The sequence below is a fragment of the Podarcis liolepis genome, assembly GCF_965112155.1.
Source record: "Podarcis liolepis genome assembly, chromosome: 7".
Classification (NCBI taxonomy): domain Eukaryota; kingdom Metazoa; phylum Chordata; class Lepidosauria; order Squamata; family Lacertidae; genus Podarcis; species Podarcis liolepis.
In genome coordinates, this window is record NC_139561.1 from 3,067,085 (window position 1) to 3,092,313 (window position 25,229).

Genomic DNA, 25,229 nt, shown 5'->3' on the forward strand with positions numbered 1-25,229 from the left:
CCAGCAGGTGCAGAATGCTGCAGCGAGGCTCCTCACGGGGTCTCTGCCATGGGAGCATATTCACCCAGTGCTTTTCCAGCTGCACTGGCTCCCGGTGGAGTACAGGGTCAGGTTGAAGGTGCTGCTTTTGACCTTTAAAGCCCTTCACAGCCTAGGACCCTCGTACCTACGGGACCGCCTCTCCTGGTATGCCCCACAGAGGACCTTAAGGTCCATATATAGCAACACCCTAGAGGTCCCGGGGCCTAAGGAAGTTAGATTAGCCTCAACCAGAGCCAGGGCCTTTTCAACACTGGCTCCGGCCTGGTGGAACGCTCTGCCTCATGAGACCAGGGCCCTGCAGGATCTGATTTCTTTCCGCAGGGCCTGTAAGACAGAGTTGTTCCGCCTGGCCTTTGGCTTAGAAGGCTCAGTTTGATTCCCTCCCCCTCTTTCTATTTCCTTTTCCCTCCTATGAAGAGGCTGCATCCTAATGTTTTAATGTTGTATCTTAATCTTTTAAATTGTATTTTAATCAACTTTTTTAAAATTATTATTGGTTGTTAGCCACCCTGAGCCTGGTCTTGGCTGGGGAGGGTGGGGTATAAATAAATTTTATTATTGAATCTAGTACCAAAAGGGTTTTAGAACTGATTCAAGAATTTGGTCAAGTTGCAGGATTTAAATTGAATAAGTTAAAAACCAAGGTTGTAGAGAAAAATTTAACACCAATGGAGAGAGAGAGGTTTCAGAATGAGACAGGTTTCACAGTGGTTAAGAAAGTTAAATACCTGGGGATTAACATGACAGCAAAAAATGGGAATTTGTTTAAAGACAACTATGAGAAATGCTGGGCTGAAGTGAAAAAAGATTTAGAAATTTGGTCAAATTTGAAGCTTTCACTGCTGGGTCGTATTGCTGCGGTAAAAATGAATGTATTGCCTAGAATGTTGTTTTTGTTTCAAACATTGCAAATTGTGGACAAAATGGACTGTTTCAAGAGGTGGCAGAGAGATATTTCTAGATTTGTCTGGCAGGGCAAGAAGCCTAGAATAAAATTTAAAATATTAACAGATGCGAAGGAAAGAGGTGGATTTGCCCTGCCAGACTTTAAACTTTACTATGAAAACACTGACATTTTGGATTTAGAAGGTTTTAACAATGTATTTGGATGGCATGCATATCTGTGGTATGATAAGGTCAAAGCACATAAAGCATTTAAAAACCATATTGTCAGGAAAGCATTGTTTAATGTTTGGATAAGATACAAGGACTTATTGGAAAATAAAACCCCAAGGTGGCTGTCACCGATGGAAGCGAAAGCTCGGAAAAAGCTCAATATGGAGGTCTAATGGCCGAAATATTGGGGAATTTTGGAACAAGATGAAGATAGACTGAAATTGCAGAGTATTGAGAAACTAAAAAACAAAGTGCGAGACTGGCTTCATTATTATCAGATAATGGAGGCATACAATTTGGACAAGAAAATTGGCTTCCAGGTGGAAAAATCAAAATTAGAAACAGAACTGTTAGAACCCAAAACTAAGATTTTGTCAAAAATGTATAACTTGCTGTTGAAATGGAATACACAGGATGAAACGGTGAAATCTGCTATGATTAAATGGGCACAAGATGTTGGACATAACATAATGATGGCTGACTGGGAACAGTTATGGACCACAGGTATGAAGTTTACGGCATGCAATGCCTTAAGAGAGAATATTATGAAAATGATATACAGGTGGTACATGACACCAGTCAAGCTTGCAAAAATCTATCATTTGCCCGATAATAAATGTTGGAAATGTAAGGAAACTGAAGGTACATCCTTTCACCTTTGGTGGACGTGCCCAAGGATTAAGGCTTTCTGGGAGATGATCTATAATGAATTGAAAAAGGTATTTAAATATACCTTCTTGAAGAAACCAGAGGCCTTTCTCCTGGGCATAGTCGGCCAATTGGTGCTAAAGAAGGATAGAACTTTCTTTATGTATGCCACAACAGCAGCAAGAATACTTAAAGCAAAGTATTGGAAGACACAAGACCTACCCACTCTGGAAGAATGGCAGATGAAGGTGATGGACTACATGGAACTGGCGGAAATGACTGGCAGAATCCGAGACCAGGGAGAAGAGTCGGTGGAAGAAGATTGGAAGAAATTTAAAGACTACTTACAGAAATATTGCAAAATTAATGAATGTTAGAATGATGTTGGAATGAAGCTAGGTGGTTTAAGCAGTAATGCTATAAAGGTGTATGTAAAAAAGGATTGATAACAGATGAAAATTTAAAGTTATAGTATATTAAGTTAAAGGATCATGAGAAAACAAAGAGGGAAAGAAATTGCTGACTTAAATAATTGAACTGGAATACAAAAAGGGAGGTATGAGGAGGTCAGGGAAACAAGGATATGAATGTAAGCTATAGAAAGATTTATTCATTTTCCTTTTCTTCTTTTTAAGTGTCTTTTATTCCTTTTTTCCTGTATTTTGTATTTTCCTTGTATTTTTATTTTTTGTTTTTGTGTAATTCTTTTTTTCTCTGAAATTATAATAAATATCATTTTTTTAAAAAATTATTATTAGTAGTAAAGGAGCCCCTTTACTACATGGTGGCAGCGGTGGGATGGAACTTCCCTGCAGAAAGGCACTTTGATTTTAAATTGGCACGAATCATTGGGTACTACAGGTGTTTTATTTTTTTGGGATAGAGATAGTCAGGAATTATGGAAGCTGGGGCTTTACAGGAATACACTTTGCGAACTGTGGACGAATGGGGTCCAGGTGGAGAAGACAACCCCTCCCCCAATCTCCAAGTCCCAGAGCGGAATCCGCCTCCTGGTTTTCGGGAGATCCCGAGTCGGAGAGAGAGCTGGTGGACGCCAGCGAAATAAGAACTGTTCAGAAGGGTGGGCAAGAGTCCTGCAACTTGGAGAGAGAGAGGGGCACGACAGTTAACCACCCCTTGTCACCTCGTGAGGAAGTGGAAGCTGGGATGGCCTCCACACCTCCTAGAGGGAACTATCTTGTTTATGCAGAGCCTAAAGAGATGGAGTTTTCAGAGGGCGATGCGGTTGAGTGGGTGCAAAACCCAGGCCAAGGTGGATACCGGTGCCGTGATAAGTTTCCAAAAATGGGCCAGTCCATTCTTATGGGGCCGAGAGTCAGCCGGATGGCTTATGAGTATCAAGATCTGCCGCAACAGCTGCAAGAAGTGTCTGTGGGAGACGACCATCGAGAACTTCTTACCGTATTTTTCGCCCTATAAGATGCACTTTTCCCCCTCCAAAAATGAAGGGGAAATGTGTGTGCGTCCTATGGGGCGAATGCAGGCTTCAGGAGGCTATCTGCTAGCCGTGGGAGACCCAGCAGTCCTTATGAGGCTTCAGGCCCCGCCCCAGGCCAGATGGTAAGTGGCAAGAGCAGGTCCCTCAAGCACTCACTCAGGGGAGTCCTCCTGGGCAGCAGGCAGCAAGCAGCACGCAGTCCTTATGAGGCTTCAGGCCCCGCCCCAGGCCAGATGGTAAGTGGCAAGAGCAGGGCCCTCAAGCACTCACTCAGGGGAGTCCTCCTGGGCAGCAGGCAGCAAGCAGCACACAGTCCTTATGAGGCTTCAGGCCCCGCCTATCCGCTAGACGTGGGAGACCCAGCTCCGGTGCGTCCTATGGGGCTAATAGAGCAACTTATGCGCCACCTGTCTCCAGAAATTGCGAGTTTGGTTGCTGACGATCTAAAGTCCACGATCTTTAGAGGAGGCCACAGAATTCGCAGAATCTTTCAGACTAAATCATTCTCATCTGGTAAACAGGGGACCGGCTGGTAGGTACAGACCGACAGCCTCAGCTTCTGGCAGGAGGTCCGGCCCTCCCGTTAAAGGAGAAGTGAGTGATTTCGGCTTTAGATTGGGCTTGGGAAACATCAAATCCCTGGGAGCAGAAATCCAGTGTGTACTGGAATGGCTCTTACACTAATTCAAGCCAGCTGCTGAGTTGTTAACACAAGCCCTTGTAAGTTTGTGGCTGACCAGCAGCGTCCTTTTGAAATGCAAACCAATGCCAGTAAAATAGGATTAGGAGAAGCTTTGTTCCAAAGGGACAATGAGAGAAGTTGGCAACCTGTGGTGCACCTGAGCAAAGAATTGTAGCCCCAAGAGAAAGACCGTCCCACTGCTGAACAAAAAGGTCTTTCTGATCTGGAAATAGTGACTCAAAGTTTTGAGAAAGGAGACTGGGCTGTAACTTTAAATCTTACCAGTCTCCCCCCCTAAGCGAGTCGTTTACTGGCCTGGCCTTAGTACATCCGAGGCCAAGCTAAGTCCTGTGCTTCATCAAGAGAAATACCAAAAGGTGCCTAATTCTTTTAGAGAACATCATGCTAATACTGTGAAAATGTATGTGGAACTTGAATTTTCTTTGTTAACTCCTTTTGGAAGTCGAACACAGGTAGCCTTGGTGCACTTAGACTTCATAGAAGGGTACAAACAGGCTAAAGGTACTTTTGATGTGTTATCCTTGTCTATCCTGTCCAGAACATAGGCTAGGAAGTTTTTTGTTATTTCACAGCTTTTTTACTGTGCCTGCGGTACTGACCCAGGATGAGTTATTTGTGCAACCCCCCTAGTTCTGGGAAGATCAGTTTGAGTGTGCTGCTAGTGATTTTTTCTTTAAAAGGCTGCTTAACCACTCAAGCTGGAAATGTTTACATCAGTTTGTACATTGTTTTGATGAAATTTAGGGACTTAACCCTGTAATTTCATCTTAGAGGGGAGGGTGTAGTGAAGCTAAGGATTTCAAACTTTGGTCAAGAAAGTAGCAGAGTATTGTGGGTAATCAAAAAGCCACAAGAGTCATGGGAAACAGGTCTGTTGCTTTAACCCTGCAGACCACAGTCTCCAAATGTGTAAATGGTTATCTTAGGAAGGAAGTTCTCTAGTTTGATTTGGGGTCTTGACACCTGGGGCTCCAGCTATTCACACCCACCTAGTGTTGTTATCAGTCTTTTAATTACCTGGTTCCAGTAGTAGATAACTACTGTAGTAGATAACTACTGAGTAACACCCCTCCCCACCTTCTCACTATATAGAAGGATCTGGCAACTTCTGTTTCAGTGTATCTGAAGAAGTGTGCATGCACACGAAAGCTCATACCAAGAACTAACTTAGTTGGTCTTTAAGGTGCTACTGGAAGGAATTTTTTTATTTTAATTACCTGGGAATGTGCACCTGTGAAACATCCGAGGAAAGGGGTGAGCCCTTTGATCCAGGTTCTGGGAACTTAATGAGCTCAGCTGTCACAAGCCAAAATTATTAGCCCATAAGCTGGTCATTGGTGAATTTGAATGTAATCAAGAATTGTGATTGGGTCTGGGTTCTGGTTCCACGTGAGATTTGTGAATAAAGAGCCTAAGAACTGCGCTCTGCAACCTGCGATTTGCCAACAGCCGTCCTGTGTCTCTTTGTAATGGAGATTCCTGCTGACTTTGTAATGCGGATCTACTGAAGGACTTTGAAACTATCCTATCTCTGTCTTTGTTCTTAAAAAAAATTTAAAAAAATCCTTCCAGTAGCACCTTAAAGACCAACTAACTTAGTTCTTGGTATGAGCTTTCGTGTGCATGCACACTTCTTCAGATAGAAGTTCTTAGAAGTGAGTATCTTAGTTAGCTATATTAAACAATGTCTTTATTTTATCTGCCTGAAAGATACAAAAGATGTGCCTGCTTTTTAAGCATGTTAACTGTGTTTTTTAAAATAAATTTTAAAAAAAGAATCATTGTCTTATGTGCAAATCTGAGGGAAAATCTAAGTCCAACGCCTGACTACTTGGTTACGCTATACCTGATGAATTTCTGCCTGCAAGCTTGTGGAAGCAGCTTGCAGAGTGGGGCAACCGGTAACAAAGGAGCAGAGTCTTCTCCCTTGGACTGTGCCTCCGGCTGCCCTGAGACAGAGTGGTGGCAGCATTACCATTTCTGTGGCGTTTTGTTTTGTCAAAAAGTCAATGACTGCCGGCCTCCGTTGCAGAAACCGGACCCAGCTGGAGGGTAAGGGCAGGTGAGGGAGGGGTGAGTGGCCAGAGCCCCTTTACTACAACATTCTTTCTAAATTTATTGTTTTGCATTGTTTTAATTGTCTGTTTTAACCATATTTGCACAGCGGTTTCTAATGTTGTGAGTGTCCTCTATTTCAGAAGCTTCTACTCTGCAGCCTCTTATAGTTTTAACGGCGAGTCTTTTAGTTCTTATGCTCTTACAGTTGTTTTAACTGCGTGCCTTTGTTTGTTTTTTAGTTCTTATCTGTTTTAATTATCAGTTTTTATCCATCCATTATCCGTGTTTAATCTTGTATTTTATTCAGATGTTTTTGTTGGCTATTTGCAGTTTAGTAGCGCTGCAGAGAGCTTGCTGGGGAGACCATGCATTAAAAAGGGACTCAAAAATAACTCAAACAAGGTTTTAATAACAAAAGCAAAAACTCCTTATACGCTAAACACATCAACAACAACCAGACCCAACCACCAACCCACCCCCCCCCCCCCCGGGTAATGGGAGAGCTAGGTGCTGCTCCTTATATACTATACCCAATTGCTGACACAGCTTGATTAACACAACTCAGCAGCACCTGCTATGTTTCACAGCTGTAAGACTGGGTCTCGTTACTTGCCCTGGCCCTTAAAGACATACACAACTTGGGAAGCAACAATGAACCTTCACATTTTAAAGTGACCATTCAACAGTTTTATCCTATGCCTGTTTCTTTGTCCTCATTTGCTCTAACAATTATCGGTTAAAAAAAATAAATCCTCACTGCTACTTTATTTATATGCTCTTTCTTTTTTTTATCCTGGTCTGTGACCATAATAAAGTTCATACAAGTAGGTCCCAGGGTTAGGTCCCCTGGCCATGGCAACCTAGACTTACCTCCAGGAGTCTCCCACAGCTAGCGGAGACCTTGCCGGCACCCAGAGGCTTGGGGCGCGCTGAGCTCCGCACGCCCCAAGCTGGGGGTTAGCGCAGCGCACCTGGGGGGGGAAATAATTTTTTTCCCCTTTATTCCCCCCCCAAAAAAACTAGGTGTGTCCTATGGGGCAAAAAATACGGTAAGCAGCTGGTGCTAATAGAGCAACTTATGCGCCACCTGTCTCCAGAAATTACGAGTTTGGTTGCTGACCAAAGTCCACGATCTTTAGAGGAGGCCACAGAATTCGCAGAATCTTTCAGACTAAATCATTCTCATCTGGTAAACAGGGGACCGGCTGGTGGGTACAGACCGACAGCCTCAGCTTCTGGCGGGAGGTCCGGCCTTCCCGTTAAAGATCAAAGCAGGGGTCCCCCTACTCCTGCAAAAGACTCCTCTACAGCAGGTGGGGAACACTGTGCTTTTATTGTAAGAAACCGGGGCATATAAAAGCAGTCCCCCCCCCCCCCCGATTAAGTGAAAAGAAGCCTCCAGTTTTGACTTCGACTCCTGCGGTGCGCATGATCCAGCAACCGGAGGAAGATTGGGAAGCGGAACAGCAAAAATCAGGAACTAGGGAAAGCCCGGTCCCGGAGGGGAAGGGTGGGGCAGCTCCTGACGCTATAGCTTTCAAACCAGCTGTAGCCACTTCAAGTGCAGTTATTGTGGGACCTGTGAGTACTGGTGCTGGTCCAAGTGTGCCTCATGTGAAGTGGGCTAATTCAAAGTTTACAGCCCCCATTGTGATCAACGGAATTGCTGTGAACTCTTTCCAAGACACTGGGTCTGACATTACCAGTGTGCCCAGAGATTTGGTTTTGCCCATACAGATGCAGGCTAAACCCTTAAAGATTAGCCCCTATGGTGTGAATGAGATTTTTCAACCTACTGCCATTGTTCCAGTATCGTATAAGGGGTACTATGGAAACCACCTAACTATAGTACATGATCCTGAAGTGTGCAAAAGTCCTGTCCTGGTGGGGAACAATTTGGGATTTAAGGTTTACCAAGAAGAACTTGCGGTCCTCGTTGACGCTTTCAGGAGGAAGATCAGCCGGAGAAGCTGTGGTTGGTATGCTGAGGGGAGACAGGAGTAGCACTTTTATTAAAAGGGTTTATTGCCTCCCATCCTTCAAAGACCCCAACCACCACCACCATAGAAATGGACCGGGTGGTTTTTTTAAAGCAATTGATTATGGGGGAGGGGATTAGCACAGGATTACCTTGGAGGACGATCCTCCCCATCTTCCAGGCGGACTTCCGATATTTGTTCTTCATCAAAATCAGTTACCTGACCATGAGAAAAGAGAAACAGGAACGTCAGAATGTGAAGAATGGATCAGACCCATTCATGTTTTTGTGTTCATCAGGAAAGCACAGACGAGGTAGGTTGGGAAACAAACTGAAAATCTCTGGCCTCCATTTCCTTAGAGACCTTATTCACCCTTCTATTCATTTAAGCCTTCGGTTAAGAGTTTGGGTGTAATCCTTGACACCTCCCTTTCCACGGAGGCGCAGGTTACAACAGCCAAGGCGACATTTTTCCACCTTTGCCTCATCAAGCAGTTGGTCCCTTACCTTTCCTGCCCCAACCTGGCCACAGTGATCCATGCGACGGTCACCTCCAGGCTTGACTACTGTAATTCGCTCTACGTGGGGCTGCCCTTGAAGCTGTCCCAGAAACTCCAGCGGGTGCAGAATGCTGCAGCGAGGCTCCTCACGGGGTCTCTGCCATGGGAGCATATTCACCCAGTGCTTTTCCAGCTGCACTGGCTCCCGGTGGAGTACAGGGTCAGATTTAAGGTGCTACTTTTGACCTTTAAAGCCCTTCACAGCCTAGGACCCTCGTACCTACGGGACCGCCTCTCCTGGTATGCCCCACAGAGGACCTTAAGGTCCATATATAGCAACACCCTAGAGGTCCCGGGGCCTAAGGAAGTTAGATTAGCCTCAACCAGAGCCAGGGCCTTCTCAACACTGGCTCCGGCCTGGTGGAACGCTCTGCCTCATGAGACCAGGGCCCTGCAGGATCTGATTTCTTTCTGCAGGGCCTGTAAGACAGAGTTGTTCCGCCTGGCCTTTGGCTTAGAAGGCTCAGTTTGATTCCCTCCCCCTCTTTCTATTTCCTTTTCCCTCCTGTGAAGAGGCTGCATCCTAATGTTTTAATGTTGTATCTTAATCTTTTAAATTGTATTTTAATCAACTTTTTTAAAATTATTATTGGTTGTTAGCCACCCTGAGCCTGGTCTTGGCTGGGGAGGGTGGGGTATAAATAAATTTTATTATTGAATCTAGTACCAAAAGGGTTTTAGAACTGATTCAAGAATTTGGTCAAGTTGCAGGATTTAAATTGAATAAGTTAAAAACCAAGGTTGTAGAGAAAAATTTAACACCAATGGAGAGAGAGAGGTTTCAGAATGAGACAGGTTTCACAGTGGTTAAGAAAGTTAAATACCTGGGGATTAACATGACAGCAAAAATGGGAATTTGTTTAAAGACAACTATGAGAAATGCTGGGCTGAAGTGAAAAAAGATTTAGAAATTTGGTCAAATTTGAAGCTTTCACTGCTGGGTCGTATTGCTGCGGTAAAAATGAATGTATTGCCTAGAATGTTGTTTTTGTTTCAAACATTGCAAATTGTGGACAAAATGGACTGTTTCAAGAGGTGGCAGAGAGATATTTCTAGATTTGTCTGGCAGGGCAAGAAGCCTAGAATAAAATTTAAAATATTAACAGATGCAAAGGAAAGAGGTGGATTTGCCCTGCCAGACTTTAAACTTTACTATGAATCAGCAGCCTTTTGCTGGTTGAAAGAATGGCTGCTTCTTGAAAACACTGACATTTTGGATTTAGAAGGTTTTAACAATGTATTTGGATGGCATGCATATCTGTGGTATGATAAGGTCAAAGCACATAAAGCATTTAAAAACCATATTGTCAGGAAAGCATTGTTTAATGTTTGGATAAGATACAAGGACTTATTGGAAAATAAAACCCCAAGGTGGCTGTCACCGATGGAAGCGAAAGCTCGGAAAAAGCTCAATATGGAGGTCAAATGGCCAAAATATTGGGGAATTTTGGAACAAGATGGAGATAGACTGAAATTGCAGAGTTTTGAGAAACTAAAAAACAAAGTGAGACTGGCTTCATTATTATCAGATAATGGAGGCATACAATTTGGACAAGAAAATTGGCTTCCAGGTGGAAAAATCAAAATTAGAAACAGAACTGTTAGAACCCAAAACTAAGATTTTGTCAAAAATTTATAACTTGCTGTTGAAATGGAATACACAGGATGAAACGGTTAAATCTGCTATGATTAAATGAGCACAAGATCATAGAATCATAGAATCATAGAGTTGGAAGAGACCACAAGGGCCATCGAGTCCAACCCCCTGCCAAGCAGGAAACACCATCAGAGCACTCCTGACATATGGTTGTCAAGCCTCTGCTTAAAGACCTCCAAAGTAGGAGACTCCACCACACTCCTTGGCAGCAAATTCCACTGTCAAACAGCTCTTACTGTCAGGAAGTTCTTCCTAATGTTTAGGTGGAATCTTCTTTCTTGTAGTTTGGATCCATTGCTCCGTGTCCGCTTCTCTGGAGCAGCAGAAAAAAACATTTCTCCCTCCTCTATGTGACATCCTTTTATATATTTGAACATGGCTATCATATCACCCCTTAACCTCCTCTTCTCCAGGCTAAACATGCCCAGCTCCCTTAGCCGTTCCTCATAAGGCATCGTTTCCAGGCCTTTGACCATTTTGGTTGCCCTCCTCTGGACACGTTCCAGTTTGTCAGTGTCCTTCTTGAATTGTGGTGCCCAGAACTGGACACAGTACTCCAGGTGAGGTCTGACCAGAGCAGAATACAGTGGCACTATTACTTCCCTTGATCTAGATGCTATGCTCCTATTGATGCAGCCCAGAATTGCATTGGCTTTTTTAGCTGCCGCGTCACACTGTTGGCTCATGTCAAGTTTGTGGTCAACCAAGACTCCTAGATCCTTTTCACATGTACTGCTCTCAAGCCAGGTGTCACCCATCTTGTATTTGTGCCTCTCATTTTTTTTTTGCCCAAGTGCAATACTTTACATTTCTCCCTGTTAAAATTCATCTTGTTTGCTTTTGCCCAGTTCTCTAATCTGTCAAGGTCGTTTTGAAGTGTGATCCTGTCCTCTGGGGTGTTAGCCACCCCTCCCAGTTTGGTGTCATCTGCAAATTTGATCAGGATGCCCTTGAGTCCATCATCCAAGTCGTTGATAAAGATGTTGAATAAGACCGGGCCCAAGACAGAACCCTGTGGCACCCCACTAGTCACTCTTCTCCAGGTTGAAGAGGAACCATTGATGAGCACCCTTTGGGTTCGGTCAGTCAGATGTTGGACATAACATAATGATGGCTGACTGGGAACAGTTATGGACCACAGGTATGAAGTTTACGGCATGCAATGCCTTAAGAGAGAATATTATGAAAATGATATACAGGTGGTACATGACACCAGTCAAGCTTGCAAAAATCTATCATTTGCCCGATAATAAATGTTGGAAATGTAAGGAAACTGAAGGTACATCCTTTCACCTTTGGTGGACGTGCCCAAGGATTAAGGCTTTCTGGGAGACGATACATAATGAATTGAAAAAGGTATTTAAATATAATAATAATAATAATAATAATAATAATAATAATAATAATAATTAATAATAATAATAATAATTTATTATTTATACCCCGCCCATCTTGCTGGGCCTCCCCAGCCACTCTGGGCGGCTTCCATAAAACCAAAAATACAGTAAAATCACACGTTAAAAACTTCCCTGAACAGGGCTGCCTTAAGATGTCTTCTGAATGTCAGGTAGTTGTTTATCGCTTTGACATCTGCTGGAAGGGCGTTCCACAGGGCGGGCGCCACTACCGAGAAGGCCCTCTGCCTGGTTCCCTGTAGCTTTGCTTCTCGCAATGAGGGAACCGCCAGAAGGCCCTCGGCGCTAGACCTCAGCGTCTGGGCAGAACGATGGGGGTGGAGACGCTCCTTCAGGTATACTGGACCGAGGCCGTTTAGGGCTTTAAAGGTCAGCACCAACACTTTGAAGACCGGTGTTATATGGTCTCGGCGGCCGCCCCCAGTCACTAGTCTAGCTGCCGCATTCTGGATTAGTTGTAGTTTCCGAGTCACCTTCAAAGGTAGCCCCACGTAGAGTGCATTGCAGTAGTCCAAGCGGGAGATAACCAGAGCATGCACCACTCTGGCGAGACAGTCCGCAGGCAGATAGGGTCTCAGCCTACATACCAGATGGAGCTGGTAAACAGCTGCCCTGGACACAGATTTGACCTGCACCTCCATGGACAGCTGTGAGTCCAAAATGACTCCCAGGCTGCGCACCTGATCCTTCAGGGGCACAGTTACCCCATTCAAGACCAGGGAATCCTCCACACCTGCCCGCCTCCTGTCCCCCAAAAACAGTACTTCTGTCTTGTCAGGATTCAACCTCAATCTGTTAGCCGCCATCCATCCTCCAACTGCCTCCAGACACTCACGCAGGACCTTCACCGCCTTCACTGGTTCTGATTTAAAAGAGAGGTAGAGCTGGGTATCATCGGCATACTGATGAACACCCAGCCCAAACCTCCTGATGATCTCTCCCAGCGGCTGCATGTAAATGTTGAAAAGCATGGGGGAGAGGACAGAACCCTGAGGCACCCCACAAGTGAGAGCCCAGGGGTCTGAACACTCATTCCCCCCCACCACTTTCTGAACACGGCCCAGGAGGAAGGAGCGGAACCACTGTATGACAGTGCCCCCAGTTCCCAGCCCCTCAAGACGGTCCAGAAGGATGCTATGGTCGATGGTATCAAACGCCGCTGAGAGATCCAGTAGAACTAGGAAACAGCTCTCACCTTTGTCCCTAGCCCGCTGGAGATCATCAACCAGTGCGACCAAGGCAGTTTCAGTCCCATGATGATGCCTGAATCCCGACTGGAAGGGATCCAAATGGTCCGCTTCTTCCAGGCGTGCCTGGAGTTGTTCGGCAACCGCTCGCTCAATCACCTTGCCCAGGAATGGAAGATTTGAGACTGGGCGATAATTGGCCATCGTGGCGGCATCTAAAGATGTTTTTTTAAGAAGCGGTTTAATAACCGCCTCTTTCAGCGGGTCTGGGAAGGCTCCCTCACGGAGGGAAGCATTCACCACCCCACGAAGCCCATCGCCCAGTCCTTCCTGGCTAGCTTTTATAAGCCAGGATGGGCAAGGATCCAGGAGACAGGTGGTTGGTTTCACTCGTCCAAGCAGCCTGTCCACATCCTCGGAGGTAACAGATTGGAATTGATCCCACGCAACTTGACTAGACAGAACTCTAGCACTCTCCCGCCCCGGCCCTGCTCCCACGGTGGAGTCTACTTCTTCCCGAATCTGAGCGATTTTATCTGCAAAAAACTTTGCAAAATCATTGCAGGAGAACATGTGGCCCGTACTGGGCCCCGATGTTGCAGGTGGTTCCGCTAAATTGTGAACTACCTGAAAAAGTCTCCTGCTGCTGTTTTCTGCAGATGCAATAGAGGCGGTGAAGAAATTCTTCTTCGCCGTCGCTATCGCCACTTGGTAGGCTCGACGTTGAGCTCTAACCTGTGTCCGGTCAGATTCGGAATGAGTTATCCGCCACCGGCGCTCTAGCCGTCTCAACGATTGTTTCATTGCCCTCAGATCCGTGGAAAACCACGGGGCTGTGCGGGCTCCATGCAATCGGAGAGGGCGCTTCGGAGCCAAACAGTCAATAGCCCTGGTTAACTCCACATTCCAGCGGGCCACCAGGGAATCGGCTGAAAGGCCATCAACATGGGATAAAGCATCCCCTACCACTCTCTGGAAACCATTTGGATCCATTAAGTGGCGGGGGCGGACCATCCGAATTGGTCCCACCTCCCTGCAGAGGGGATGGGTCGCAGAGAAGTCCAGTTGCACCAGGAAGTGATCTGACCATGGCACTTCTTTCTTTTCGCTTTTACTTAGTGTCAGATCACCAACATCCATAGAGGTAAACACCAGGTCCAAGGCATGTCCACGGCTATGGGTTGGGCCAGACTTATTCAGGGACAGCCCCATGGAGGCCATGCTTTCCACGAAGTCCCGAGCGGCCCCTTGTAAGGTCGTGACGGCATGGATGTTAAAATCCCCTAGGACGACCAAGCTAGGTGTCTCCAGCCTCAGCTTCTGGCAGGAGGTCCGGCCCTGGCCCTCCCGTTAAAGGAGAAGTGAGTGATTTCGGCTTTAGATTGGGCTTGGGAAACATCAAATCCCTGTGAGCAGAAATCCAGTGTGTACTGGAATGGCTCTTACACCAATTCAAGCCAGCCGCTGAGTTGTTAACACAAGCCCTTGTAAGTTTGTGGCTGACCAGCAGCGTCCTTTTGAAATGCAAACCAATGCCAGTAAAATAGGATTAGGAGAAGCTTTGTTCCAAAGGGACAATGAGAGAAGTTGGCAACCTGTGGTGCACCTGAGCAAAGAATTGTAGCCCTGAGAGAAAGACCATCCCACTGCTGAACAAAAAGGTCTTTCTGATCTGGAAATAGTGACTCAAAGTTTTGAGAAAGGAGACTGGGCTGTAACTTTAAATCTTACCAGTCTCCCCCCCTAAGCGAGTCGTTTACTGGCCTGGCCTTAGTACATCCGAGGCCAAGCTAAGTCCTGTGCTTCATCAAGAGAAATACCAAAAGGTGCCTAATTCTTTTAGAGAACATCATGCTAATACTGTGAAAATGTATGTGGAACTTGAATTTTCTTTGTTAACTCCTTTTGGAAGTCGAACACAGGTAGCCTTTGTGCACTTAGACTTCATAGAAGGGTACAAACAGGCTAAAGGTACTTTTGATGTGTTATCCTTGTCTATCCTGTCCAGAACATAGGCTAGGAAGTTTTTTGTTATTTCACAGCTTTTTTACTGTGCCTGCGGTACTGACCCAGGATGAGTTATTTGTGCAACCCCCCTAGTTCTGGGAAGATCAGTTTGAGTGTGCTGCTAGTGATTTTTTCTTTAAAAGGCTGCTTAACCACTCAAGCTGGAAATGTTTACATCAGTTTGTACATTGTTTTGATGAAATTTAGGGACTTAACCCTGTAATTTCATCTTAGAGGGGAGGGTGTAGTGAAGCTAAGGATTTCAAACTTTGGTCAAGAAAGTAGCAGAGTATTGTGGGTAATCAAAAAGCCACAAGAGTCATGGGAAACAGGTCTGTTGCTTTAACCCTGCAGACCACAGTCTCCAAATGTGTAAATGGTTATCTTAGGAAGGAAGTTCTCTAGTTTGATTTGGGGTCTTGACACCTGGGGCTCCAGCTATTCACACCCACCTAGTGTTGTTATCAGTCTTTTAATTACCTGGTTCCAGTAGTAGATAACTACTGTAGTAGATAACTACTGAGTAACACCCCTCCCCACCTTCTCACTATATAGAAGGATCTGGCAACTTCTGTTTCAGTGTATCTGAAGAAGTGTGCATGCACACGAAAGCTCATACCAAGAACTAACTTAGTTGGTCTTTGTCGCCGGAAACCCCCCCCCCCAACTCACAGACACGTGTTACACAAGCACCACACTCACACACGCACACATCTCCCCCCCCCCGACCCTGGAGATGTCCCCTTTAGAGGGCCATCCCTTAAAGCCTTCCGTAAATAAGGAAGCGCTAGTTTGACAGCTTCTCGCCATAGCGCTCCGCACAGCCCTATTTTTATTGTGAGTAGACCGGCCGACCGAAATTCCGCTGTCAATCGGCGCCCGCCTCAGCCAATCAACATTACCGAACAGCGCCCCTTGCGGCGGCCACGCAGGTACTGCAGGCTACTGCCGCTTTCCCCCTTTCCCTTGACAGCTCTCAATACAAAGTTTCCGAGTTCAATTGACCGTGACTGATCTAATCAAAATGTAGCAAGCCGCTTCCTGAAGGCGAAAGTGCTTTGAACTTCAAAGACAATATTCTTCATAAATTCACTAAAAATCAGCCGTACTTCGGATTTTCACCGGACCACTTTTATTCTGCTGGATATTACAAAGACTATCAAAGGGGGGTGGTCCGAAATCAAGCGGCCATAATCCCTTAACCGAGCAGTCACGTACTCTGTGTTCCTTCCTACTAGACGTGACCACCTTGATAGCCGTCAGTGATGGGCTCAGACAGGAGACTATCAAAGACACAATGAACTGCATATCTTGGTGTATTCCGCGCAGACACACACAAAAGACTGTGATCGGACTCTCCTCAGGGGGCAGGAAACTTCGCCCTCTTCCTTTGTTTCTGTATATGACTCATGCGGGGAGGGGGAAGGGGGCTCCGGCCAGGTGTCAGGACACTCGGGTTACCTGTGCGGCCCCTCCCCAACTCCTCCTATTTTTAATATAATCGTGATGTAAATGTGATGTAATTCTGAGGGTGTAGCTTAGGGGATTAGCAACTAATAAAAGTTAGGGTCTCCCTTTGTTCGGGGCTTCCATTTTGCTTCACCTTGTGGGCGGTGGGAGTCCTGTCGCGACAGTCTTTTTCTAAATAAAGACCGAGCCTACTGGCTGCTGATTTGCTCTGACTTGCTCTGGTCGGTGTCTTCATTTGCCCAAGAGGACCCTTGAATTTCCGTTAACAGTTGGCGACCGCGACTCAGGGACACTTGGTTCTCCTGTAAAGGTGAGAGGGGAGATAGAGGGGATCGGGCGCCACCGGGCAACCTTAGCCCGGGGATCCTTTTCTTCCTCTCCCTGCCTTCCCTTTGCGGGCGGTAATCAACCGTCACCAGAAGCCCAACCAGAGAGAGCAAAGGCGAGGTAAAGCCGGCTAAGGAAGATCCCGGGATCTGCGAGGGACATCAACGAACGTGAGTATGGTTTGAAGTAAATACAGAGGGAGGGGGGGTTGGAAAGGGAATATCTCCACGACAGCCAGACTTTCTTCTTTCATTTCTGACGTTACCCTAAACTTTCCCTTCTCTCCCCCGATTTCCCCTTCGGAAAGTGGCCAAGGAAATCGTGGTACTTTTACTGGTTTTCTGGTGTTACCTCTCGGAGTCGTCCAGGAACGCCTTAATCTCTTCCTCTCCCCTTTTCTCCCCCGTTTTCCGTCTTGGAACTGAGTCCGGGAAAGCGTGGCTCTTTTACTATTTTCCCTGACGTCCCTCCCTCGGAGTCGTCCGGAGGCGCCTTTCAAATATTCTCTTACTCTTCCCTACCCTAACCATGCAAACGAAGCCGCCCCTCCTGCCTGGCGACCTTTGTTAGGGATGACCCGGGTACGTGAGAACGCAAGGTCGTTTGCTTCCTTTCAAACTTTGGTTCTTCTCGGACCCCGATCTGGCATTGCACTGCGCAAGCGTTCAGTAGGGAATTCCGAACCTAGTCTCAAAGGATAGGCAGGAGGCTGTCGTGGAGGGTAGAAGGGGTGGTTCACGAATTGGGGCCCCACACTAGGATTAGTCTTGTGAACAGCGCTGAGGTAGTGAGAAAAGAAAATAGATGTACTGAAACTTTCTCGGGCCAAGGTGTCCCGTGGCAGACGGGCCAAGGTGTCCCGTAACTAAAACTTTCTCGGGCCAAGGTGTCCCGTAACTAAAACTTTCTCGGGCCAAGGTGTCCCGTGGCAGACGGGCCAAGGTGTCCCGTAACTGAAACTTTCTCGGGCCAAGGCGTCCCGTGGCAGACGTTTTCTTAAGCTCTATTCTTGAGGTTTACTAGAAACAAAAAATTGTATTCTAAAGATAGGAACATTCAAAAAATACTGAAAGGAAATTTTCCCCTTTCTCTTCTTCCTCCCGTCCCCTCTCTCTTCCCCTCGTGTGTGTCTCTACCCCCTCTATCTTTAACGTAGGAAGAATGGGAACCCAGGCTTCCAAACATTCTGACTGGGCTCCTCCAGGCGATAAGGCTTTCGCGAAGCCTTCCCGCCAGAAAGAGGACTCCGATACCCCTCTCCAATTTGTTCTCTTAAACTGGAAGGAGCTGAGAGGGAGGAAAGGACTCTCAAAATCCAAATTGAGAGACCTCTGCAACATTGCGTGGGTCACCTTTACTCACCATCTAGATCCGGCCCAGAGATGGCCACCTCACGGCTCTTTTAACGTCACAAGGATGCAAGCACTTAAGTCTTATCTAGCCGACGAGAAGCCCCGCCAACTTTACTATCTGAATGCCTTTGCCGAAGCCCGTGAATTATTCCAACAACAACAAGCTAGGATAGCCCGGCAGATGGCCGTCTTAAAACCTACGAGACCCCCTCCATATGATGAGATCAGGGCTCAAGAGGAACAACTGGATAGGACCCTCGTCCCTTTCTACTACCCAGAACCACGAGTCCTCCCTTCACCGGGACCTGGGGCAGGGGCTGGAAGGGGGGGTACGGGACCCAGGGAAGACACCGCGAACGTCACCCCGGCCCCTTCTTCGAGTGCATCGAATACACCGCCGATAGTTACCCAGCCGGCTAAGCCCCTTCCAAGTATGCCCAACTTAACCGAAGACCAGACAAATCTAGACGTGGAACCTCTACTTAATGGGCAACTTCTAAACGGGGAAAGGGAGGGTCCCGTCGCCAGTAGAACACGAAACAAAGATAATCTGCCAAATGGAGAAGTGGAGGGTGCTTTCCCCTTGCGAGCGTTACCCATACCTCCGGAAAGGGCAGGGGGTCCACCCCGTATGGTCTTCACACACCAACCCTTCCTTACATCGGATTTAATGAATTGGTCCGACAAAATGCCGTCGGACCAACAAATGCCACCGCCAGGTGGCCACCATTTTCTCAACCCACAACCCCACGTGGGCAGATGTGCACATGCTCCTGGGGGCTCTCTTTAATGAAGCGGAGAAAAGAGAAATCTTAGCCAAGGCAGGGGAAGCCCTGACTCGAGAGGGCTACCAACCAAATCGACCGGCATCTATGGCCCCTCTAACTACTCAGTCGATCCTTAACGACCCGGACTGGGATTATAATACAACGGACGGGCTATGGGGCTTAAAGATTTTCAAGAAAGCCATCCTAGATGGAATCAAGGCTGCTGGTCAGCGAACTGTAAACTGGACAAAGGTCCAAGCTGTCCTTCAAGGACCTGAGGAACACCCATCCGACTACTACTCCCGCCTAGTTTCTGCCATTAAAACCTGGGGTGGGATAGATCCGGAAAGCCCGCAACACGAAGTGATAGTCAAAGGATTCTTTAAGGACCAAGCCACTGCCGACATTCGGAAGGCTTTAAATTCCCATTTAGGTTACGATGGAAAAACCATAAGCGAAATTCTTTCCATCGCAAAATCCGTCTTCAACTCGAGAGACGAACGGAAAAGGAAAGACCAAAAACCCGATTCCCCGCGTGTGCTAGCTTATGCAGCCGGGGTACCAACCTCCAAAGAAAGGTTTAACTCAAGGGGATCTGAACTATTAGATGACCGCGTCTGTTACAACTGTGGGGAAATAGGACACATCCGGAGAAATTGCTCCGTCCGGGTAGGAACCAAGCGAAATGAGTATAAGGACGCCCGACCCTACAACCCAGATTATAGGGAGACGGCACATCTCAGATACAGAGAGCCTACCCCTTCACACAGCCCCAGCCAACTCCAAAACCAAATACAACCCCGCGTTGACCCATCACTACCACAACCTCGCCCACGCAGCCAACCCCATGGCACAATCAACCCCTACAAACAGGGAAACCGCACTACAGACCCAACTCATGAAATGGTAATGGAAGAATATCAGCCACATTGACAATTAGAAGCAGATCCCGCCTCCTTTTCTTTCCTCTGCCCAATATTACAACTTTCCTCTTCCGACCCCATCTGCACCATGCAAATTGATGGCCAATCCTATAACTGTCTTTTGGATACCGGGGCCACCTACTCCACCCTCACAAACAGCCACCTAACCCCTGGAGAAGAGACCAGAACTGTAATGGGACTCGATGGAATTCCTCGGAATTGCCCTCTTTCTAGACCTGCAAACGTTTCCGTTGGACCCCTATCCGTAAAACATACCTTCCTATTAACCTCCAGCCCAGTCAACCTCCTCGGTAGGGATCTGCTATGTAAACTAAATGCTACTATTCAATGCGGCCAGGAAGGAATTTACTTACATATGCCAAACGACTCCATATTCAACTTCCAAGGAGTCCTGCAAGAAGCTAACAACAAACCCATTGATCTTCCTCCTGAACTTCTAAATAGTGTCCCTTCCTGGCTATGGGGAACTGAATCGACCTCTGTCGGACTCCTAAAGTCTGCGACCCCAGTTAAAGTCAACTATAGGAAAGATCTACCCTTTCCCTGTACTAAACAATATCCCCTACCTCCCGAAGCAATCGACGGCCTCACTCCGATGATTGATGAGTTTCTCAAAATGGGAGTTCTGGTTCCCTGTGCCTCACCATGTAATACCCCCCTGCTTCCAGTCAAAAAGCCGAATACCAACCCCGTAAAATGGCGCTTGGTACAAGATCTTCGATTGATCAATTCCTTCGTTATCCCCAGACATGCCGTGGTAGCAAACCCACACCACCTTTTAAGCACCATCCCGGAGGGAACTGTAGTTTATTCCGTAATAGACCTATGCTCCGCTTTCTTCAGTATCCCCGTGGATCCAGAAAGTCAGTTTCTCTTCGCTTTTACCTGGCAAACAGGCCAATTAACGTGGACCCGGTTACCCCAGGGATACGTAGAATCCCCAGCAATTTTCTCCTCCATATTACACCAAGATCTCCTTGATGTGAACCTTCCGGGTGGCTCTGCCCTCAGACTTTACGTAGATGACATCTTACTCTGCGGGCGAGATTTGGAATCCTGTAAATCAGATACTATAGCTCTCCTGACGATATTAGCACACAAAGGCCACAAAGTATCCCCAAAGAAGATACAGTACTGCCAAAAGGAGGTAAAATATCTTGGCCACATCCTCAGACAAGGTACCCGTGCCCTCGCCACCGATAGGATCGAGGCCATAACGAGACTACCCCTTCCAAAAACCAAGAGACAACTCAGGGGTTTCATTGGAATGAGTGGATTTTGCCGAGCATGGATTCCCCGTTATGGTGAGTTCACCCGGCCCCTCACTGCAATGACGCACGATAGCGCCCCTGATCAATTGCAATGGACTGCAGAGGCGCTCGAAGCCTTTGAATCAATCAAGCGCGAGCTAAGGTCTTCGCCTGCCCTCGGACTTCCGGACTACAGATTACCCTTCTCCTTGTTTGTCCACAAAAACAAAGGAGTAGCCTCTGGAGTCCTGACCCAACCATTTCAAGGAAAGAACAGACCCGTTGCTTACTATAGTCTTCAGCTAGACACTACAGTATTGGGGAATGTGGGATGCCTTAGGGCAGTGGCAGCAGCAGCATTACTCTTAGAAAAAGCCCAAGAAACTGTTTTGGGACATGAATTGATTGTAAACGTTCCCCATGCTGTGGCCACCCTTCTTAGCCTACAAGGCTGCCAACGCTTCACGATACAGAGACTGAATAGATACGAGGCCATCCTCCTCAGTCCATCAAACGTCACCATAAAAAGAGTGAATTCCCTAAATCCCGCAACCCTCCTTCCCCTTCCTGACGACGGCACCCCACACCACGACTGTAGCCAAGTAGTACGACATGCCGAGAAACCACGAGAAGACCTTGACTATGTCCCTTTGGATAACCCTCACTTAGTACTGTACACTGACGGGAGTTCTAGAATAGTAGGGGGGGGAGCGAAAGAGCGGATACGCGGTTGTTAGTGACACAGATGTCTTGGAAGCGCGTCCTGTCCACGCCAAGTATAGTGCACAAGCGGCCGAACTCATCGCTTTAATTCGAGCATGTGAATTAGCGGCAGGAAAAAGGGTCACAATCTATACAGACTCCAAATACTGCTTCGGTCTAGTTCACGCCACTGGACAAATCTGGCTGCAGAGAGGCTTCCTAACTGCCGCGGGCACTAAGATCGCCCATGCACCCCTAGTACAGCGCCTTATGGACTCCATTCACCTCCCTGAGGAAATAGCGGTAGTCCACTGTAAAGCTCACACCAAGGGGAAAGATCCAGTATCCACAGGGAACCGCTGCGCAGATCATATGGCACAAGAAGCAGCCCTCCAACCACTGTCTCCGGATAATGAATTCCAGGGACCCCAAATTCCATCGGACATAGACTTTGACCTAATGTATAAAACCGCCACCCCTGAAGAAAGGCAAGGGTGGGAAGATCACGGAGCTATCCTTGAGAATGGCATCTGGTACCTTCCCGACAAGAGACTTATAATGCCTAGACTGTGGGTACCCAAGCATGTCAGAATTCTCCATCAGTGTACTCACTGGGGAAGAGACAAGCTTATAGACTCAGTGCAACGCTGCTGGTATGCCCCCGGACTAGCCCTTGCCGCTAAGACGGCAGTAAAGAACTGTCACACTTGTCAAACCTTTAATCCTAAGCATACTGCCAGAAGTCCACCTGGAGCCAGACCATGGGCTTTTGTCCCTTTTGAAAGTCTTCAAATTGATTTCATAGATTTGCCCCCTTGTCAAGGCTATAAACACGCCCTCGTCATCATTGACCAGTTGACTGGATGGGTAGAATGCCTCCCAGCCCGCCGAGCTACTGCCCAAATGGTTGCAAAAACTCTACTGCACGAAATAATACCACGCTTCGGGGTGCCGAGACATATAGACAGCGACAGGGGCTCCCACTTCACCTCAGAGATAGTTCAGCAAGTCGCCAAAGCCCTAGGGATCAAATGGAAACTGCACACCCCATACCATCCCCCATCCTCAGGGCAGGTTGAAAGAATGAATCAACAGCTGAAGTCACAACTAGGAAAGCTTTGTAAGGACTCCGGAATCAAGTGGATCAACGCTCTCCCCTTAGTTTTACATAATCTCAGAGCTTGCCCCCGGGGAAACTTAAACTTATCCCCCTATGAAATACTTTTTGGTAGGCCCTCCCCTGTATATAATACTCAATTTCCAACATCCGAGTTAGAGGTAGGCGAGTCAGAACTAACACAATATGTGATGCACCTACAGAGGCAACTCATTCGTCTCCACAGATATGCTGCCTCAAGCCAAACCATCCCTCTAGATGAAAACATCCACTCGTACCTACCAGGGGACTGGATATTAGCAAAAACATATCACAAGGTACCCCTACAGCCCACCTGGGAGGGCCCCTACCAAGTACTGTTAACCACTCCAACTTCTGTTAAGGTAGCGGAAAAGACAGCCTGGTTGCATCACACCCGCTGCAAGCCGGCTTTGCCACCTGAACCCACACCGGACGACTCGCCCTACCACGTCCCACGCCAACCAGCAGACGACGACAACTGCAACGAGCAAAACCAACAGACCGGACCAGATCGGGGCACGAATCGAGCCCAACAGACCGGACCAGATCGGGGCACGAATCGAGCCCAACAGACCGGACCAGATCGGGGCACGAATCGGGCCCAACAGACCGGACCTGACTCACCTCTCACATCAACATTGTGGTCTTCCGAACTCATCACTACACCTAGCCAAAAAGATAAACCCCCCATCCGCCTGAAACTCCGCAAGGTATCACCGCTCCCCATTTGACAGCTCTGCCGTTTGACAGCTCCACCGTCCGCCGCTCCCCATCTGACAGCTCTGCAGTTTGACAGCTCCACCGTCCGCCGCTCCCCATCTGACAGCTCTGCAGTTTGACAGCTCCACCGTCCGCCGCTCCCCATCTGACAGCTCTGCAGTTTGACAGCTCCACCGTCCGCCGCTCCCCATCTGACAGCTCTGCAGTTTGACAGCTCCACCGCCCGCCGCTCCCCATTTGACAGCTCTGCAGTTTGACAGCTCCACCGCCCGCCGCTCCTCATTTGACAGCTCGACTATGACAACCACCATACCCATCCTGCTCCTCCTTCATCTCACCCCCGTACTCTCCCAAAACACCACGAGCACACATGCCTCTTGTCCTGGATTACAAACTGAATACAAATACCTGGACTTTGGGATTGTCGACATGGTGAGAAAAGGGACATTAGACCGCCTTGGAGATTTTGAATTCTGCCTACCAGAGACTCGCGTCCTCCTTCGACACTCCATCTCACCTGTCCTCGACACACACCAAGCATGGGAACTTTTTGTTCGCTCACCATCGTTCAGACCTCTAGGGAAACTCATCCTTACCAGAGACGGCCCTTGGAACCGTGCCCATTGCCTCAATGGTTCTTACGTGCTTTTCTCGGACGGTACACCTGAACAATCACTAAACTGGACTGCCCTCGATAACGGTGGTGGAGAATCAGTTTATACTGACCAGAACCACCCCACTGATCGTTTGATCCACGGATTTTACTGCCAAAGGGTAGATTCCACCCCCCGCCAAACCGTTTTACAAGGCATCTGCCTCCGAAGGTACTGCTGCGTCTGGGATATTGGATTAGCCTCCAATTGGGACGGCAAAGCATACCTAGAAGGATGGCATCACTCTGTACCGCCTACAGCAGAATGGGACACCACCGGGCCACAGAGATGCGGAGGCCTAACCACCAATTTGACCTACTTGTTGCGCCAAGACCCCCTTCATCCTGCCGGCACCGCACCTCGACAAAGGGGGGAACTGTCAATGTCCCAAGACCCCAACAACAACGACCTCCTGTCCACCTGGCATTCCAACACCTATGTGAAACTCATCTCCCAAATCGCAAAACAAACAACCACCAACGAATGCTGGATCTGCGCCAACGCTCCCTCACACCTCCACAGTGGCATACCATTCCTTGGAGTGCCCCTCACCTTGGAACAACATCTTTCCGCCGATGTACGGTCCTGGAACCTGACCGCTGTGAACTTAACCCACCAGTACATCTACCTCACCGGACCCGCTACAGGCGACCTCTGCCGAAAATTCAGCGGCAACGACAAAGTCATCGGTGAGAGTACCTGTAAGTACACCATTGATATTACCTTAAGCGGCAGAGTTACCCTATGGCACCAAGGCAACCCTTCTACCCACCCTACTTTACTGTCCGCATGGAAGCGTGTGATGAACTTGCCTGATCCCTGGGACCCTTCCCCAATTTCCCAGTGTTTCTTCCGCACCTTCAATACTGGGCGCATAGACTCGTGCCTGCAAGGGTTGTTCTGGATCTGTGGCCACCGCGGCTACGTATGGGCTAGCCCCCACTCCCGTGGCACCTGTTACCTTGGACTGATTTTACCTGGGGTCCGCGTTACCCAAGAGCTTCCCCCTGGAAAGAGGCGAAATAAGAGAGCAAAAGACTTGTCGGAGCTCTCCGATGTTGCAGCCAACGGGGAAA

At 47.7% G+C, this 25,229-nt stretch overlaps 2 protein-coding genes across 3 annotated transcripts in view; both read right to left on the reverse strand.

The window, feature by feature from the left end:
* LOC310711927 (procollagen-lysine,2-oxoglutarate 5-dioxygenase 1-like) overlaps positions 1-25,229 on the reverse strand; it is a 174,431-nt gene that overhangs the window by 121,554 nt on the left and 27,648 nt on the right. The window lies entirely within an intron of this gene.
* The window catches only part of LOC310711844 (uncharacterized protein), a 38,849-nt gene that overhangs the window by 9,936 nt on the left and 3,684 nt on the right, over positions 1-25,229 (reverse strand). The gene's annotated exons all lie outside the window — the stretch shown is intronic.